The sequence below is a fragment of the Equus caballus genome, chromosome 7 (assembly GCF_041296265.1).
Source record: "Equus caballus isolate H_3958 breed thoroughbred chromosome 7, TB-T2T, whole genome shotgun sequence".
In the NCBI taxonomy this organism is placed as follows: Eukaryota; Metazoa; Chordata; class Mammalia; order Perissodactyla; family Equidae; genus Equus; species Equus caballus.
The window spans coordinates 48,800,175-48,819,620 of NC_091690.1; the positions used below are offsets into that span (position 1 = coordinate 48,800,175).

General features: G+C 41.0%; 1 protein-coding gene across 3 annotated transcripts in view; it reads left to right on the top strand.

The window, feature by feature from the left end:
• Positions 1-19,446, top strand: part of LOC100629254 (zinc finger protein 709) — a 29,844-nt gene that overhangs the window by 1,591 nt on the left and 8,807 nt on the right. For 2 of the 3 annotated variants that reach the window (XM_070274033.1, XM_070274034.1), the window contains one exon: positions 699-743. The exons of the other annotated variant lie outside the window; for it this stretch is intronic. The gene's annotated coding sequence lies outside the window, so the exon portion shown is untranslated. The remainder of the gene's footprint in view (positions 1-698; positions 744-19,446) is intronic. 3 annotated transcript variants of the gene reach the window in all.

Consider the following 19,446-nt stretch of genomic DNA (forward strand, 5'->3'; position numbering starts at 1 on the left):
CCCCATGGAAGGAGCCTTTATCCTGAGAGGAGCTGCAGAGCCCTGGAAAGCTGGGGGTGCCCGTGCTCATCGGGTGGGGAGTGACGCCCTTTCTGAGGTTGTCACTGTGGTTCCCTTGGGCCTGTTTCTAGACATAGTTGGAGTTTTGCATCCACAGTGTAGGTGCACTCAGAGAGTAATTTGTTTACACTGAGAAAGTCTGTGAGAGTCAGGAGCTCTTGTGTCCTGGGTTAGGGCCCATTCATCTGGGGTCCATTTGGGTCAGAACCTTAAACTGGATCCAGCTGAGTTTCCTCACTGTGAGAATGGAGCCTGAGAGAGGGAGCATGTGCACTGTTCCCTGGGGAGAGAAGGGTGTGTGGGGCTCCCAGAGCTCCTTCCTGTGGCTGCTCAGGTGCCCTCCCCTCCTTCTCCAGGGACTGACCCCCTCCAGGGCTCTGTCTCCACCAGGAGAGTCAGGAACCTGGGACCTTCTGACTGAGGCTTTCCTTCTGTCCTGTGGGAAGCAGGCTGCTCATCTGAGCTGATTCCAGCATTTGTGTTTCTTTCCTTTGGATTCCTTTATCGATGGACTAGTGCAGCCCTTTGGCTCCAGTTTCCCTTAGCACTTCGGCCCTGAGACTGTAAGTTGATTGAGAGATGAGATGTGAAGAAAGCAAGAAAATTCTAGAAACAAGTAGTACTTTTGTTCCATTTAGGAAAGAGAACCTCAAGATGTCAGATGAATGTATTGAAGTTCTCAGGTACATGTTTCATTTTTAGATCCATTTTTCTATATGCATGTCTCTAGAGAATATAGAAATTTAAAAGGCTAAAATAATTGAAATTCTACTTTAATTTATGTGAGGAAAACTTCTGAAAGCTTATGTAAGTCTTTTAAAATCCAATACGTGTAAGCTTTTAAACACAAACCCTGATTGCATTATAATATGCTGCTTATTCCCCAAAATATCCCCAGCATGAGATACAGGGGAGGGACAAAGTAGGACGCCACATGCCCTTTTAGTGAGAAAGAGATTTGAAAATTTTCATTTTGAATTGTGTAAACTTTTGCAACCAATAGTATTTAAAGGAATTAAATCTTAGGATGGTTTCCGATGTACAAAAGTTAGAATTAAAGACTGTTAAATGGTAAAATATAGTTACATAAATTTCTCTGTTTATTTGAAATAAATCTGTAAGACAGCAAACTCTACCTTAAGAAGACTCACTGTCAACATATCCTGGTCCCCTGCAGCAGTGGTAATCAAGTCACCCCCAAATATATTTTTGAGGCTCCTATTAGTGTTTCTTTACATAAATCAATAGAGAATGCATATTTTTCTTACCCACTTTGTCCTTATAGTGAGCAGTCAGACTCCACATTTTGGGTGACTGCTCACAGCTTAAGCCTCACCCACCCTCTTCCCTTGTGCCCCCACCTGGACAAGCTGAGGAGAAGCCTGGGTGTCTCTCCTCTAGAGCAGGCAGGAGATTCCCACCACCCCAGCCCCTGCCTGTGTGCAGAGCTCTTGCCCCGGCCCCACCCCCAGGCCCAGTGAAGCCCCAGGCCAGGCTCCATTCCTTGCTTTCTGAGCCCTGTCAGAGCTGCTTGAGAGGCCTGCCCTGTCCTCCCCTGATTCCTGTATTATGTGAGTCCTAAGCCTTTTCCTACCCTGTGTGTGTGTGTTTGTGCCACCCTGGCATCAGTCCCAACAGGGGAACCACCCCTCTGCAGGTGACCATAACAGTTGGCACCTGTGCAGCATGTCCAGACATGACCCCACCCATGGGTCTGTCTTCTCTTGCTCTGACTTGCTCCCCGTCTCTGCTGTCTGGTGACGGCATGTGCTGTGGGCTGCTGCTTGCTGGGGAGCTCGTGCTGGGAGCTGTGCTGCCCCGTGTTGCATTGTTGACCCACCAACCTCAGTTCTAGGTTCAACTCACCAGCATTGGCAGTTTCAAGATTGTATAGGCATTTGGGAGCAGGAGTATGGGATTGGGGCCTCCTTAAATGACTCCTGGGTCAATATGTTTGCCAAGATTTATCTGTGTGTTAGAGTGAAGCTGTGACACAAACTGGGTTGGCCTGACACACCCCAGGGACCGGGATGGTAGACAGGGACTATATACCCTGTGCAAGAGTTGTGTCCATTACATGGTCACTCCTACAAGAGCAATCCTTAAAGAAAAGAGAAGAAAAGGGGAAAGGCAGGCCTCATTTTGCTGAGGAAGATTAGCCCTGAGCTAACATCTGTGCACATCTTCCTCTAATTTTTGTATGTGGGATGCTGCCACAGCATGGCTTGATGAGCAGTGCTTAGGTCTGTGCCTGGGATCCGAAGCCCTGAACCCCAGGCTGCCAAAGCACAGAGCGTGAACTTAACCACTACAACCCTGGACCGGCCCCTTAATTTTAATTTTTTAAAATTTATTTTATTGAGGTCATATTAGTTTATAACATTGTGGAACTTCCATTGTACATTATTAGTTGTCAGTCAGCATATATAAGTGACCTTTTATCCCTTACGTCCATCCCCTAACCTTCTCCTCTGGTAACCACTAATCTGTTCTTTTTGTCCATGTGTTTTATCTTCCACATGTGAGTGAAATCACATGGGGTCTGTCTTTGGCTTATTTTGCTTAACATACTACCCTTAAGGTCCATCCATGTTTTTGCAAATGGGATGATTTTTCCTTTTTTCATGGCTGAGTATTCTATTGTATGTATATCCATTTGTCAGTTTTTAGCACTTGGTTTGCTTCCACACCTTGGCTGTTGTGCATAATGCTGCAATGAATATAGGGGTGAATGTCTCCTTGAATTGTTGATTTCAAGTTCTTTGGATAAATACCCAGTAGAGGGATGGCCAGGTTGTATGGTATTTCTCTTTTTAACTTTTTGAGAAATCTCCATACTGTTTTCCATAGCGGCTGCTCCAGTTTGCGTTGCCACCAGCAGTGGATGAGGGTGACTTTTCTCCACACCCTCTCAGACATTTGTTGTTATTCTCTTGGTAATTATATCCATTCTAACAGGTGTAAGGTGATATCTCATTGTCGTTTTGATTTGCATTTCTCTTATGATTAGTGGTGTTGAACATCTTTGCATGTGCCTATTGGCCATCTGTATATCTTCTTTGGAAAAATGGCTGTTCATACCCTCTGCCCATCTTTTGATAAGGTGGTTGTTTTTTATTGATGAGTTGTGTGAGTTCTTTATATATTTTAGAGATTAACACCTTGTCAGATATATGATTTGCAAATATTTTCTCCCAGTTGGTGGGTTTCTTTTTTGTTTTGTTCCTGGTTTCCTTTGTCTTGGAGGAGCTCTTTAGTCTGATGTGGTTCCATTTGTTTACTTTTTCTTTTGTTTCTCTTGCTGAAGTCGATACAGTATTTGAAAAGATCCTTCTACGACCATTGTCAAAGAGTGTACTTCCTATATTTTCTTCTAGGAATTTTCTGGTTTCACATCTCACCTTCAAGTCTTTGATCCATTCTGAGATAATTTTTGTGTATAGTGAAAGATAATGGTCTACTTTCATTCTTTTGCATGTGGCTGTCCAGTTATCCCAACACCATTTGTTGAAGAGACTTTCTTTTCTCCAGTGTATATTCTTGGCTCTTTTGTCAAAGATTAGCTGTCCGTGGATGTGTGGTTTTATTTCTGGGCTTTCAGTTCTTTTCCATTGATCTGTCTGTCTGTTTTAGTACCAGTACGATGCTGTTTTGATTATTATATTAGTACATTTTGAGGTCAGGGATTGTGATTCCTCCAGCTTTGTTCTTTTTTCTCAGGATTGCTTCAGCTGTTTGGGGTCTTTTGTTGCCCCATATGAATTTTAGGATTGATTGTTCTATTTCCATGAAGAATGTCATTGGGATTCTGATTCGGATTGCATTGAATCTGTAGATTGCTTTAGGTAGTATGGACATTTTAACTGTTTATTCTTCCAATCCATGTGCATGGAATATCCTTCCATTTTTTTATGTCAATTTCTTTCAATAATGTCTTAGAGTTTTCATTGTATAGGTGTTTCACCTCCTTGGTTAAATTTATTCCTAGATATTTTATTCTTTTTCTTGCGAGTGTAAATGGAGTTGTATTCTTGAGTTCTTGTTCTGTTAGTTCGTTATTAGAGTGTAGAAATGCCACTGATTTTTGTAAACTGACTTTGTGTCCTGCAACTTTGCTGTAGTTGTTGATAATGTCTAATAGTTTTCTGATGGATTCTTTAGGGTTTTCTATTTATAAAATCATGTCATCTGCAAACAGCGAGAGTTTCACTTCTTCATTTACTATTTGGATTCCTTTTATTTATTTTTCTTGCCTAATTGCTCTGACCAAAACCTCTAGTACTATGTTGAATAAGAGTGTTGAGAGTGGAACCCTTGTCTTGTTCCTGTTCTCAGCAGGATGGCTGTCAGTTTTTTCCCATTGAGTATGATGTTGGCTGTGGGTTTGTCATATGTGGCCTTTATTATGTTGAAGTACTTTCCTTCTATACCCATTTTATTGAGTTTTTATCATGAATGGGTGTTGGATCTTGTCAAATGCTTTCTCTGCATCTATGGAGGTGATCGTGTGGTTTTTTCCCCTCCTCTTTTTAATATGGTGTATCACGTTGATTGATTTGTGGATGTTGAACCATCCCTGTGTCCCTGGTGTGAATTCCACTTGATCCTGGTGTTTGATCTTTTTAACATATTGCTGTATTTGGTTTGCCAATATTTTGATGAGGATTTTTGCATCTATGTTCATCAGCCGTATTGGCCTGTGGTTTTCCTTTGTGTTGTCCTTCTCTGGCTTTGCGATCGGGGTGATGTTGGCCTCGTAGAATGTGTTAGGAATATTTCCGTCTTCCTCAATTTTTTGGAATTGTTTGAGAAGAATAGGTAATAAATTGTCTTTGAATGTTTGGTAGAACTCTCCAGAGAAGCTGTCTGGTTCTGGACTTTTATTTTGGGGGAGGTTTTTGATTACTGTTTCAGTCTCTTTCCTTGTGATTGGTTTATTCAGATTGTCTATTTCTTCTTCATTCAGTTTTGGGAGGTTGTAAGAGTCTAAGAATTTATCTGTTTCTGCTAGATTGTCCAGTTTGTTGGCATATAGTTTTTCATAATATTCTCTTATAATCTTTTGTATTTCTGTGGTATCCATTGCAATTTCTCCTCCTTCATTTCTAATTTTATTTATTTGAGTTTTCTCTCTTTTCTTCTTAGTGAATGTGGCTAGGGGTTTGTCAATTTTTTTTATCCTCTCAAAGAACGAGCTCATTGTTTCTTTGATCCTTTTTGTAGTCTTTTTTGTTTCTATTTCATTTATTTCTGCTCTAATTTTTATTATTTCCCTACTTCTGGTGAGTTTGGGCTTTTTTCTTCTTTTTCTAATTCTGTTAGGAGTAATTTAAGATTGTTTATTTGAGTTTTTTCTTGTTTTTTACCATGGGCCTGTATTGCTATAAATTTCCCTCTTACGACTGCTTTTGCTGCATCCTATAAGAGTTGGTATGGTGTGTTTTCTTTCTCATTTGTCTCCAAATATTTTTTGATTTCTCTCTTTATTTCTTCGATGAGCCGTTGGTTGTTCAATAGCATGTTGTTTAGTCTCCACATTTTTGTTCCTTTTCCAGCTTTTTTCTTGTAGTTGATTTCTAGTTCCATGGCATTGTGGTTAGAAAAGATAGTAGATGTGATTTCAGTCTTAAATTTATTGAGGTTTGCCTTGTTTCCCAATATACGGTCTGTCCTTGAGAATGTTCCATGTGCACTTGAAAAGAATGTATATTCTGTGAATTTTGGATGGAGTGCTCTCTAGATATCTATTAAGTTCATTTGGTCTAGATTTTCATTTAAGTCCACTATCTCCTTGTTGACTTTTTGTCTGGATGATCTATCCATTGATGTAAGTGGGGTCTTGAGGTCCCCTACTATTACGTCTTCTCAATATCTCCTTTTAGATTTGTGAATAGTTCCTTTATATACTTTGGTGCTCCTGTGTTGGGTGCATACATGTTTATAAGCGTTATGTCTTCTTGGTGGAGAGTCCCTTTTATCATTATATACTGCCCTTCTGTGTCTCTCTTTACCAGTTTTATCTTGAAGTCTACTTTGTCTGATATAAGTATGGCAACATCTGCTTTCTACTGTTTGCCATTAGCTTGGAGTATTGTCTTGCATCCCTTTACTCTGAGCTTATGTTTGTCTCTAGAGTTGAGATATGTTTCCTGGAGGCAGCATATTGTTGGGTCTTGTTCTTTAATCCGTCCTGCCACTCTGTGTCTTTTGATTGGAGAATTCAAGCCATATACATTTAAAGTGATTATTGATATATGAGGGCTTAATATTGCCATCTTATCACACTTTTCCCGGTTCTTCTGCATTTCCTTTGATTCTCATCCCTTGTATTTTGGACTACCAATTTGATCAGGTAGTTTTCTCTGTTGATTTCCTTCATTTTCTCCTTGTTTACTGTAAATGTCTCTATTCTAATTGATTGTTTAGTAGTTACCCTTAGGTTCATATAAAATCTTGTAGTTCAGATAGTCCATTTTCTGGTGGCCTCTTATTTCCTTAGACTATACTGATTCCATCCCTTGCCTCTTCCCCTTCTAAGTTATTTTTGTCATACCTTTTTCCGTCTTGTGTTGTGAGTTTGTGGTTAAAATGATGAGGTCATTTTTGTTTTGGTGTTTTCCTTTTCTTTATCCTTAATGTTAACATTAAGTGTTTACTAACCTGATCTGATAGAGAGCTGCTGTTTTCTGATTATTACCTATCTAGTCATCTCCTTGCTCAGGGCTTTGTAGCCCCTTTCATATTTTATTTTTTTCAGGTATGAGGGACTTCTTGAGGATTTCTTGTAGGGGGGTCTTGTGGCAATGAATTCCCTTAGCTTTTGTTTATCTGGGGAAATTTTTACTTCTCTGTCATATCTGAAGGAGATTTTCAGTGAATAGAGTATTCTTGGCTGCAAGTTTTTGTCTTTCAGCATTTTGAATATATCACTCCACTCTCTCCTAGCCTGTAAGGTTTCTGCTGAGAAATCCGCTGAAAGCCTGATAGGGGTTCCTTAGTAAGTTATTTTCTTCTGCCTTGCTGCCCTTAGTATATTTCCTTTGTTCTTGACTTTTGCCAGTTTCACTACTATGTGCCTTGGAGTGGGTCTTTTATATTGACAAAGTTAGGAGATCTGGAGGCGTCTTTCACATGGATTTCCAGCTCCCTCCCCAGGTTTGGGAAGTTCTCAGCTATTATGTCTTTGAGTAAGCTTTCTGCTCCATTCTCCTTCTCTTCCCCCTCTAGAATACTTATAATCCTTATGTTGCATTTCCTGATTGAGTCAGATATTTCTCTGAGAGCTTCTTCGTTTCTTTTTAGTCTTAGTTCTCCTCCTCCCTGTGAAGCATTTCTATAGTACTGTCCTCTAACTGGCTTATTCTCTCCTCCATGTTGTCAGCTCTGTTCTTTAGGGAATCCAGATTTTTCTTTATTTTATCCATTGTTTTCATCTCCAACAATTCTGATTGGTTCTTCTTTATGGTTTCAATCTCCTTTGTGAAGAAGCTTCTGAATTCATTAATTTGTCTTTCTGTGTTTTCTTGTAACTTGTTGAGTTTTTTAATGATAGTTGTTTTGAATTCCTTATCATTTATGCTATGGATTTCTCTGCCTTCACGGTTGGTTTCTGGGTACTTGTGACTTTCCTTCTGGTCTGAAGATTTAATATACCTGCTCATACTGCTTGATGGAGTGGGTTTTTGCTTCCTCCTGGTGCTCTTATCTGGTCACAGCTGCCACATACCAACACTGGGTGGGGATCAGGTGCTGTGTATTCTGGGCCCAGAATGAACAGGGGCTCCCCAGCTCCAGCCACTAACTACTTTTCTCTCTGAGTGACTGATTGATGGCAGATCTGGAGCACCAGGAAGGGGCAGGGGTACTCTCCTTCCCCAGTGCTGCCCCCAGCCCCCACTTGTCTCTCTGTACAGAACTCTGGGAAATTGCAGGACTGTGAACTTTCCCTTTTCCCAGCCACCTCTCCCTTGCTCACCGCTCTATGCACCAGGCGATAGTGGGGCTGGAGTGCCAGGCAGGGACGGGGTACCTCTCCTCACCTGTACACTTTCCCTCCTGCCTCTGCCACATGCTCTGCACTGTGCTCCAGTTGATTCTAGTGCTATGCACTTTCCCCTCTGCCACCACCAAGCTCTCTGGGCTGTGCTCCGGGCAATCCTGGGGCTGGAGTGCTGGGCAGGGATGGGGCACCTCCCTCTCCTGTGCACTTTCCCCTCTGCCACACACTCTGCACCATGCTCTGGACAATGCTGGGGCTGTGCACTTTCCCTGCCACCACCACCAAGCTCTCTGCACCTTGCTCTGGGTGATCCTGGGGCTGCGAACTTTGCCTGTTGCTTCTACCTGTTTTCTCTACCCCTGTTTTCTCAGGGGTTCTTTAGGGTTTTCTATATATAAAATCATGTCATCTGCAAACGATGAGAGTTGCACTTCTTCCTTTCCAATTTGGATCCCTTTATTTCTTTTTCTTTACTAATTGCTAATTTCTTGACTAGTTTCTTGACTAATGGCTAAAACCTCCAGTACTATGTTCAATAAGAGTAGTGAGAATGGGCATGCTTGTATTGTTCCTGTTCTCAGAGGGATGGCTTTCAGTTTTTCCCCATCGAGTGTGACGTTGGCTGTGGGTCTGTCATGGATGGCCTTTATTATGATGATGAACTTGCCTTCTATACCCATTTTATTAAGAGTTTTTATCATAAATGGCTGTTGGATCTTGTCAAATGCTTTCTCTGCATCTATTGAGATGATCATGTGGCTAGAAGAGTGTTTTCCCCCATACACATTCAGAATTCTTGCTGCTCTGTAACTGATATCCCTTTACAATTATGTACATTCATTAATGACCATCCAATAGCGATGGTGCATAGTTTCTAAATTTTAAATATATAAGTGTATAATCACTTTTCTGTTCATATATGACTATCATAAATATGCATTTGGGGGTACAACTCCCTTTCTTTTGTATTTTTAAATTTTACCTTTGTCCTCATTCACCCCTTTCTCCCACTCCCCCCTTCTGGCAACCTCCAGAACACTGTGTATCCACAGGCTTGGTGTTTTTTTTTGTTTGTTGTTTTTGTTTTAGATTTCATATATAAGAGAGATCACATAATATTTGTCTTTCTCTGTTAGCATAATGCCAGCAGGGTCCATCCATGTTGGCACAAATGGCAAGATTTCAATCATTTTTTATGGCTGAATATGTTCCATTGTACTAGTATACCACAATTTCTTTATCCATTTATTTATTGATGGACACCTAGGTTGTTTCCATATCTTGGCTATTGTAAATAATGTGGCAGTGAACATGTGGACACATATATCTTTTTGAGTTAGCATTTTTCCCTTCTTTTGATAAATACCCAGAAGTGGAAGTGCTGAATCACATGGTAGCTCTATTTTAAGTTTTTATGAATCTCCATACTGTTTTCCATAGTAGCTGCACTACTTTATATTCCCACCGACATACACAATGGTTCCCTTTTCTTCACATCCTTGCCAGTGTTTATTTCACACTCGTAGATCTTTATTAATTTTTTAATAATGTTTTGCAGTTTTCAGAGTATTTTCTACTTTTATTAAATTTATTCCTATTTTATTCTTTTTGATGTCATTATAACTAGATTTCTTTTGTTAATTTTATCAGACTGTTCATTGCAGTGTATGAAATATAATTTATTTTCTTATACTTATCTTGTATCATACAGAATTGCTGTACTCAATTGTCAGTTCTAATAGATTTTTTAGAGGCTTCCTTAGAGTTTTCTATTTGCAAGATAAGTCATACGAGTGAAGATAGTTTTACATCTTCCTACCCAGTCTGGATGCTTTTTATTTCCTTTTTTTTGCAAAACTGCTCTGACTAAAATCTCCAGTACATTGTCAAATAGAAGGGGCAATAACAGACATTCTTGTTTTGTTCCTCATTTTTGGAAGAAAATATCCAGCCTTTCACCTTTAACTATAGTATTAACTGTGGGTGTCCCATACCTGCTCATTATCAGGTTCAGGAAATTTCCTTCAAATCCTGGTTTGCTGAGTGTTTCTGTCATGAAAGAATGTTGGATTCTGTTAAGTAGTTCCTCCAAGTGTATTGAGATGATCAGGTCATTTTTGCTCTTTATTGATAGGATGTATCACATTAATGGATTTTTAGAGGGTAACCCCACCCTGCATCCTTGGAATAAATCCCACTTTGTCATGGTGTTTAATTATTTTAAGATGTAGCTGGATTAAGTACTAATATTAGTTGAGGATTTTTTGGATCCATATTCACAAGGGAAATAGGTCTGTAGGTTTTTTTGTGATACTTTTGTCTGATTTTGGTATCAGTATAACATTAGTTTCACAAATGAGTTTGAAGTGTTGTGTTGATTTTGTTTTGGGTGAGACTTTGTGAAGAATGACTATTAAACCTTAATTGGATGTTTTGGAGAATTCTGTGCAACTGTCTTGAGCTCAGCTTGTCTTTATGGGTAGTTTTTTGTTTACTAATTCAACCACTTCACTTCTTATCATTCTATTCAGATTTTTCTGTTTCTCTTTAGTCACCTTTGGGAGTTTGTGTATTTCTAGAAATGTATCCAGTTCACCTAAGTTATCTAATTTCTTTGCATGCAATTATTCATTGAATTTTTTTATAACCATTTTTATTTCTATAATCTTAGTAGTAATATCCCCGCTCTCAATCTGATTCCAGGAATTTGAGTTGGCTTTGTTTCTCTTTAGGTCGATCTAGCTAAATTGTCTATTAGTTCGTTATTGTCAATCTTGGTCTTTTTATAGGACACACTTTTGGTTTCATTGATTTTCTTTATGTGTTTTCTATTTTCTTCATTTCTGCTCTAATTTTTATTTCCTTATCTCATTTTTGGTTTGGTTTCTCATCCTTTCCAATGTGTAAGGTAAATGGTTACTGATTTGAGATCTTTCTTCTTTGTTAGCTGAGGTGTTTATGGATATAATTTGTCTCTATATAGTGTTTTTGATGTAGCCCATAAAATTTGGTATATTGAGGTGGTTGTTTTCATTCATTAAAAATGTGTTCTGTTTTCCCTATTGATTTCTTTGACTTATTGGTTATTTAGGAGTGTCTTGTTTAATTTCCTCATATTTGCAAGTTTCCCCAAATATCTCAAGCTACTGATTTCTAATTTCATTCCCTTGTGGTCAGAGATCTTACTTTGTATTTAAATTTTAAATTTCCTAGCATTTTAAATTTAATGAAGTGTTTTTTAGGGCGTGGATTTGATCTACCTGGGAGAAAGTTCCATGCGTGGTTGAGAAGAATATGTATTCTGTGTAAGAACGTGTAAGAAGTTGCACACCAGATGCCACAAGCCTTGATCATATGCCCCAGTAATGATTCCACATTTGGAAAACAGCTCTAATTGACATCGCAACCTCTTTAAGTTTGTGATATTCTAAACTCACTCTCCATAGTTTTCTAACAAACATGGAAAGTAAAGAGGAAGATGGTTAAAAAGTGCCCCTGTATCTCTCAGGTCTTTGATGATAGAACTTATCTCTACAGTCTTCTACAGATAAGGTGTTGTTTCTGGGTTACTGTATTTGTTGGGGAAGAGATCAAGAAGCACCCATTTGCACTTTCCCACAAGAATATGCCTCAGTAAATCTATTAGGAAACCAAGATAGGTATTTTGTGCATTAATAAGTACATCTATTTTCATTATGTATATTGGGCCTAATGAGCTAATTATTTTTATAACTTTGATAGGCAGTTATAATTTATAATTTTGTAAGCTTTGTGCATGGCTTTTGCACATGTTTATTGGAACATTCATAGTTTGTTTTTGATTACTAAGAACTATTTAAACTGTTAATGATATTATGTTTTTCTCGATTTTATTACAGGAAACAATTTCCCAGGTGGTGTTTCTGTATCTTTTATTATTATCATTGATATATTTACATTTTTTAGTTTATCAAATCTATTTAACTTTAATTTACAATTTTCTTGGGATATGGTGCCTTCCACTGCCTACGTATACAGAAGTGCTTCCTGATGTTTACTTTCAGTATTTTCATTTTATATTTTTTACTGTTTATCTCTTTATTTCGTATAGAATTTCTTTGGATGGAGGAGACAGGAGAGTTATAGATTGTCAGAATTCATCATCTATTTTGTTACATCCTTGTGTGTTTATACACCATCAGGGGTTCATCTGACTAGTCCAGTTTTTCAATACTGACACTACTGACATTTTCAACAACATAATAGTCTCTGTGAAGCGGACTGTTCTGTGCATCAGAGGATCCCTAGATGTCTGTAGCAGTGCTTCCCACCTGCCACAGTCATGACAGCCAGAAATGCCCCCAGATACTGCCAAATGTTCCCTGAGAGGTTAAATCATTGCTGTACAAACAGCTGGTTAGTTTTTATGGCGGCAACAGACCATTAAATTATCACAACTCATTAATTTTTGTAATTAGTGCATCTGGTGAAAACTTACTCTTCATTCTTTATTTGCAATCATTTCCCAAATACCCTTTGAAGTTATTTTCAGAGATATACTTTACAATTATGGTATTTTAAGGCAGAAACAATCGTCCTGATGGAAATGTCTTTAAAAAGGTTGCTGTGTGTAGAGAGAGCTGCGTCTTTGACTTCAGGAGTCTCCCATGCACCAAAGTTGATTATGTTTGCATGGAGGTAATGCCTCTGTCACCTCATCAAGAAACACTCAGACTTGTCTGCATATAGATCCCACATATGATGTTAACCCTAAACCTCCAAATTTTGAAGGACATGTGATGTTAATTTTATAATATATGTTTCTATGTATAATGTGTGTATTTACACAATGTTCAACACACTGACTCCTTCATCAGTTGTAGTAATTTCCCAGTTATTTTCTCTTTAGCTTGTCTAAACAAGCCTCTCATCTCCAATAACAACATTTGCTTCTTCCATCTTATTCATCAGATTGATCATTGTGTTTTCTGACGTGAAGCTATAGATGAAAGCAATGATAAATACTTGGAGTGAAAAGAAACATCTTTGCTTGCTGTTTGGATTGGTTCCTCCTTTCGATGGGATGCCTCTCACACACCAGATCCTCTTTGTGCTCTGCTCCCAAACATCTTCTATGAGTACTAGGCTGGGCTGGCAGTCACTGTGCCTGACAGTGACCATGGCATTTTAGCACCAAAAAGTGACTAAAAATACTTTGGCACCCTCTTCAGATTTCAACCAAGGACATGGGCAATCTATTCCACAGTGGGGATTTTAATAAGGCTAATGGGGAAGAATAAAATTGTTTCTGATTTGCACAAAGTTTTCAGTCCTATTCAATGAACCATTTTTCCTAATTTCATAATTAGAGGTGAAGCATGCTCAGTGGCAAAGCTTGGTCTGAGTCGGGCAGCCTGGTGATGAATCCGAGCCCCCTCCTGACTGCCTATGTAAAGTCACCCAAGTCACTCAGCTGCCCCAAGTCTCAGTTTCCTCTTATCAAATAGGATCACGTTAGTGCTTCCCTGTTAGAAGTCTGTGCAGATGAAAAGGAATGAGCCAGTCCCCCTAAGGTGCTGAGTGCCATGCCTCACACTTAGTAAGCCTCCCCAAAGTGCCTTTATTGTAAGTGTCAGCATTCCTGTTAGTATTCTCACTGTCATTGTCATCATCATCTTTATAAGCACTTAGAAAGCAGAATTTCTCTCAGTGGAATCTACAACATTTCACACTGCAGATGACTCAGTGGTTCCTTGAAATGTAAGGCTGCAATTGGCCTTTAAAACTACTGAGAGCTAGCGCTTTTAATAAAGTTCTGTGATGGCTATTTTGATTTCTTCTATGGGTGCTTACTTTCCCATACTTTGAAATCTTCACTAAATAAATGTTGTGATAATTAGTTTTTGGTAATTCATTCTTTGCCCACTAGATAGAACAATTTAGTTCATCCTTTCTCCTGCCAGTACCTCAAACACCATGTCATTGTTCAGTGAGACCATGAAGAAAACAATAGTTTTAAAAGTGCAAACATATATCTTGTTGTGCCAGTCATCCTCCATGCTTCCCAGCACAAGAAGGATCAGTTGCTCTTTTATTTTCATTCAGAGCTAAGAACATGTTTGTTCACAACCTCGAGAGTTCTCCGGGTGGCATCTGAAACTGGCTCTTGTACATGGAGGGCAAGGAGAGCCTGAAGAAAGAGGGAGTCACTGCAGATTGTCTGGTGGCAGTTTAATAAGTAAAGGAACTTATTTTTGAGGCTTGTCATAGGTGGTGCAAGATGAGTAGATCTCCATAACCACCCACCAGAATCTTAAAAGTTTATATAGAGGCTTTTATGGGGTCCAGTAATGTCTACAGTCCCAATGATCTCAACAGCGCATTATTCTCTCCAGACTGCATCCTTGGAATGGCTCCTTGTTTGGGAACAGTAGGTAGAACATGTAGTCCAAGGACAGGGGAGTGGTTAAGAAGCCTCTGATTGCCCAAGTCCAGTCTGAGGGTCAACCAGTGGTCATGTCCTCACAATGACCTCCTCCAGCAGAGCAGCTTCCTGAACCTTGTGTAACTCATTCCATTAGGGCCATTTCTCAAGGTCATGGGAAAAATATCTATCTCCATGTGTACAACAACTCTCTCTGTTTCTTAAGTGGAGCTCTTTGTTTGGCTTATAAGACCATATAGTAGGATATTGTTGAGTTCTTATGGGCTTCCCTCAGTGCAGGTGGATGCACCAACACTCTAAGTATATTCTGGCCTTCATGTTTCCCATGATGGTGATTAACAGGAGTCAGGTGGTCTTACCAAAGGCACCCTTAGGTATCATGTCTACTATGCCAACCACAGTGAGTAAAGGACCTTTGAGAGCACCATGATGTGACCTCAAGACAGAGCCAGGCTGTCCCTAGTGTTACCTGTGAGAAGCAGAACAGTTTATCAATTCATGAGTGCAGGAAGCACATTCACGCTTTCTGTCCAGATGGGGCCACTACTGGAACTGGAATTCCCACAGATGCAAATGAAGTTGGCGGGGGGGGGCAGTGATGAAATGTAGTTTCCTCAGTGTCATGTACCTGCAGCTCAACAGTGTGTGAGAGTGGAGCCAGACTTATGCATCTTCTTAGGTGAATGCACAATCTTAGTATGGTGTGTCCTTTATTTGAGGTGGAGATGCAGAATTAGGAGATAAAACAAAAAACAGGCATTCCTGATGTAGGAAATCAGAGTAATTTCCAGGAAACCTCCTTACAGACTATTATTTTCCAGATAGTTCCTAAATGGAAGATGAAAAACAGATAATGAAATGGAATTATCTTCTCCATCTCTCAGTGCTTGATGCTGAATATCCACAGAACTTTTTTTCCTACATTGGATGGTGACTGATGGATGATGCCACTGCCCAGCAGTGTCCCCCTTGTATGATGAGCACTGGCTGCAAACTGGGCCCTTCTTTTCTCTCTTTATTGAGATCACTTATAATTCTGTAGCTCCTCCCCTCAGTTTCCATGTGTCCGATGGCCTCCAGGGATCCTTCTGTCCCTGGGCATGGTAGAGTTATTGCTGAAGTTCAGGTGGACTTGGGTGGGGCTGTTTGACTCAGATGATATCAAAGGTGGGTGCTTCCTCAGGGAACTGGGACAGGAAATGGTCAGAAAGGGTATCTGTGCAGACTGTATGGAGAGGATGCCTGTTGTGGAGTGATTCCCACATTGTCAGAATGAATGCTACTCTCTAGTATCATAGACTCACCAATCAGTGAGGTGATTGTTTAGATGCAGCCCAGTTTTCTGATGTCTCATTATAGATGGATTAAATAGTGTAACCACAAGTAAGGGGTGGATCACGACCACAGAGAGTAATTTAACCACGGATGAGAAAGAGTCCCTGCTTACATTTTCCATGGATACAAATATTTTCATGTTAGAAACATTTTCTAAAGTCAAGCATTCTGAATACCCAGAAGTCACTTTTCTTCTCAAATGGCTTGTTTTTGCTTGCCTTGCTCTTTTTCTGAATCTGATTGAAGTGTTGGAAGGATGCCCACCTAATGTATACCTGCTGTCCGTGCCTGTGTACCTCTTTGGCAAAAGTATGTCAGACCCCAGTTGTCAACAAAGATCAAAATGGAGAGAGACTAATTATTGCACGTGGCGAGGTGACTTTTACTTGTGTTTGTAAAGAAGGATCACAGTTCCAGGAGTACCCTCCCGGCACTGCTTTTGAATACAATTGTCCCTGGAGATGACACGTTCTTGCTGGCATTAGGTTCAGTAACGTAACTTCAGGGGGCTGTCACTCAGGCAGGAGAGGGCAAGGTCTTGTGAACCGTCCAATCAGAGGTGGCGCCGGGGCAGGTGGACCGGACAAATCCCCCCAACCACCGGGAAGTTGCTGCTGCTCCAGCCGCTCGGGATGCCTGTCTTCTGCCGTTAAAGGCACCACGGTGTTATGTCGCCGGCTCTGTCGTGCTGTGACCTGTACCAAATCGTAGTAAGGACGCTGTGGGACCCTGGAAGCTTAGAAATGGTGAGTGTGCGGCCCCGGGGGGAGGATGCGGGAGGAGGGGCTGGTCGGAAGCGGTGGGGCGGGCCCGGCCTCCCGCGGTCCCCTCCGGGGGCGGCCCCGAGTCTGCGGTGGCGCCGCTGGGCCCTCAGGCCCCTCTGGCCGCAGCGTGGGGGCGGGGCCGGCAGCCGGGCCCCGGGCGTCCTGTGGTCCCTGCGCGCGGCGACTTGGGCGGGAGCGTCTCTGGGCCGCTGTGCGCCCGCAGCCCCGCGTGTCCCAGACGGTGCGGGGCGCGCGGGAGGGCCCGCAGGACAGTCGGGCCTGGGTCTCCGGGGTCCGTGCGCGCAGGGGTTGTGGTCTGTGGGTCCCCAGGGCCTCCTTTCTCCTCAGAAGGGACCCGTTTTCTCCTGAGTCTTCAACATGTTTGGGGAGCAGGGTCTCAAATCCACACCCTGTCCCCCAGCCCGGCTCTTCCTAGGACTGCCAATAAGTCTCTAAATTTCCGGATCCCTCCCCACATTCCCAAAGTCACCTGCTCCTCCGATTCACAGCATCTTTATCAACTATTCGTCCTCCGTGGTGCATCAAACAGACCCAATATTTTCACTTTATCATTATTCCCCAGAGCAGTAGATTGATCTTTTTTAAAGATCATATTTGTCAGTGGATATGTTGCATGAGAGGAAAGCAGGGAATAACCACCTGGAACTACATTGCGTGAAATCCCTGTGCGTCTCCCCCAGGATCTTTCTGGGCCCAGACATCCTCTGGGAAGTCCTTTAGTTGGAGCTTCCTCTCCAGAAACTTTCCTGGGTTATCTGTCCTGTTGGCACAACCCCTCCCTAGATTTGTGACATACAAAAGGTTTATTCACTTATTTAAGTCTCCATTTTTCATTAAGGGTAAATATATTTAATGCATACAGCTTGGAAGACAATATAAAATAGTTCCAAACAGGCAACAAAGAGGTGGATTTCAGAAAAAATAAAATATTCTCATATTTCATTCCATTTATTAAGAATACTTATTTTATGCTTTCTTTCACTGAACATGTGTAGTTAGTTTCTGAGGTCTGTTCTTTACGTTTGGATGTTTCTAATGAAATTCCAGAACTTAGACATGCAGAGCACAAGCGTTCGTGTGATTTCTTGCCAAGGAAATAATAAACTGACCGTTTTTTCCTGAAAGGAATAGCTATTTAGGATTTTCTAGTTGAGTTACTAAATTTGCCTTATAATTTTACCTTTTTTCCAGTGAAAGGCTGGATTTGAGTGATTTTGCTGGATTATTCTAAACACTAGGTTTCTGTCATTTTAAATAACAATGATGTTCCAAAGCATCTCCGATGGGGGCAGAGCCTGTGGACAGTGACCCAAGCTAAGGCCCCCCTGGGCCTGCAGAGGGAAGGACTTGAAGGCCCGGTTGTCCTTCCTGGGGAGCCTCCCCTGCAGGTGTCCTACTGCTCTCAGCCCCATGGAAGGAGCCTTTATCCTGAGAGGAGCTGCAGAGCCCTGGAAAGATGGGGGCGCACGTACTCATGGGGTGGGGAGTGATGCCTTTTCTGAGGCTGTGGTTGTGGTTCCTTAGGCCTGGACATTTTAGACATTGTTTGAGTTTTGCACCCACACTGTAGGTGCACTGAGAGTGTAATCTGTGCACGTTGAGAAAGTCTGTGAGGATCAAGTGTTCCGTCTTGTGGACAAAGGGTTCATGAATTTGGAGTTCATGTGGGTCAGAAACTTAAACTGAATGCGGCTGAGAGTTTCCTCACTTGTGAGGATGGGAGCCTGGGGGAGGCAGTGCCTCCACGCTCACAGGAGAGGGAGGGTGCGTGGGGCTCCCAGAGTCCATTCCTGTGGCTGCTCAGGGGTCTCTAACCCCCTTCACCAGGGACAAAGCACTGTAGGGCTTACATCTCAATTGGGAGAGTCTAGACTGCAAGTTTCAGAATGTTTCCTTCTGAACTCTAGGCAAGCAGGCTGCTTCTGTGTACTGATTTGAATTTTCTTATTTATATCTTGGATTGCTTTATCAATTGAAGGTTGCAGCCCTTTGATTCTAGTCTCCATTAGCACTTGGGGTTTTAAAATGTAAGTTGATTGTGAGATAGGATGTGAGTAAGGCAAGAAAATTGTGGAGCCAAATAGAATTTTTGTTCCATTCAGGCGAAAGAACCTCGTGATGTGAGATGGGTTTACTTAAGTTCTCAGGTGCTTTTTCCACTTTTTGGTCAGTTTTTTGTGTCCATGTCCCTAGAGAACTTTGACATTTAAAAGGCTATACTATTCCTAAGGCAAATGAATTCTTCTTTTAATGAAATTGAGGATAAAGCCCTTGAATTTCTATTTTTATTGAAAAGAGGAAATAGGTCAAAGCTTATGTAAATGTTTGGGATTCCTAGTTATTTCAGTGCTTAATTGCAAACCACTGATGTATTATAATATGCTACCGCTTCCTGAAAATATCCCCAGTGTGAAATATATTGGAAGGACAAACTATAATGCCCTTTGTCCTTTTTGTTAGAAAGGGATTAGTAAGGTTTTTAAAATCATTTATAGTTTTATATCCAGTAGTGTTTAAAGGATTAAATCTTGGAGTGATTTTCTATGTACAAAGGTTAAATTAATTTTAAAAGGCAAAGGTTAATTAAAACTAATGATCAAGTGTAGGAAAATATGGTGTAGATAAATCCATCTCCTTATTTTAAATAAATAGTGTGTGGGAAGGTTTAAAAAATTCCTGAGAGGAGACTCACTTAAGACGACTCCCCGCCTGCACGTCCTGCCCCGCTCCTCTGCTCTGACTCCAGCCTCCCTCACGTGACCAGTGTTGCTCACTGCTTCATCAGCCTGTTAGCGTTTCTTTATATAGAAACACACCACTGTGAATGCCTATTTCTCTTACCG